We start from the raw sequence: 1185 nt of genomic DNA, 5'->3' as shown, positions 1-1185 counted from the left end.
CTTTGAGTTTTGAAACAAAATAGAAATTTTGTTGTATAAGGTATGTACATAATAAAAAGAAGAACAAAAACAACTCGGATTTTTTTACTTTATTTTCCACTGCACTGCATACGTTTTTCTTCAAGAAGTTTTTCCACATTTGGCTTCAGTGGCGATATTCCAAGTCGCAGGATGGCATCCAGATGTTTGGGTCTTCGGCTTTGGACGGATTCCTTATGACTCATTTATTAAGATTTGCAATAAAAGAGCCTCATTGCCAGCAATTATAATATGAAATAAATTAATAAATTATTGTCATATGAATGAAAGGTAAAACTTATTATGTCTCGTTTTAACAGTTTAGTAACTTTAGTTAAATTTTCCTCAGTTCTAACAGTTATAGTAGCTCGAGTTGAAAAATCTCTTGGCACCTCGCGGGCCACTTAAGACCATCCCGCGGGCCATGAGTTTGACACCCCTGCCCTAGAGGGATGTTTTGGCCAACTATACTGTAAGGAAATGAAATGTACTGTATATGATGAGTGCAAATAAAGGGAAAAAGGTTGAAGCTGCTGAAATAAACTGTTTGTGTTGAATATGAGACACAAGAAGTAAAGGTGAAAAATGTGGAATTACAGTATATATATGATCTGTTAAAAATTTCAGCGTAGGTAAGACAGTGGCTCATAACGTTTTGAGATGGTTCGATCATGTGGGGAGAATCGACAAGGATAGATTGGGAAAAAGAGCTTTTCATTCAGTCGTGCTAGTGAGGAAGAAGATAGGAACACCTCGAAAGATCTGAATATTTGGTGTGAAATTCATTGGGATCTTAATATCCAGGTAGTGCTACAGTACTTAAATGACATACGTGAATGGAGCAGTGTCTGTAGGATGTTTGACTTTATCGGTTCATTTACGACTTAATGGTTTCAATATGAATATGGCAGCAACTGTTGTGTTTCTTTTTCTCTTGGGCCACCCCCTGCTAGTGGAATCTCTTCGTACATGTATGTGTAAAAGTGCGTGCGTGTATGTGTATACTTTTCCTTATCACTCCGCCATGAGGCCTGGCTGCGGAATCGATTGGCAGTGCACAGGCCAATCAACGTCAGCAAGAACAATTGCAGGCTTCTGCCTCAGGAAAGGGAGTGGTCATTTCTCCTTTCACTTCACCTGAATGCAACGCCGTAGGCCCTCTTTCTC

Source organism: Macrobrachium rosenbergii, chromosome 41 (assembly GCF_040412425.1).
Source record: "Macrobrachium rosenbergii isolate ZJJX-2024 chromosome 41, ASM4041242v1, whole genome shotgun sequence".
Lineage (NCBI taxonomy): Eukaryota > Metazoa > Arthropoda > Malacostraca > Decapoda > Palaemonidae > Macrobrachium > Macrobrachium rosenbergii.
Note: the sequence above shows the minus strand (reverse complement) of the source record.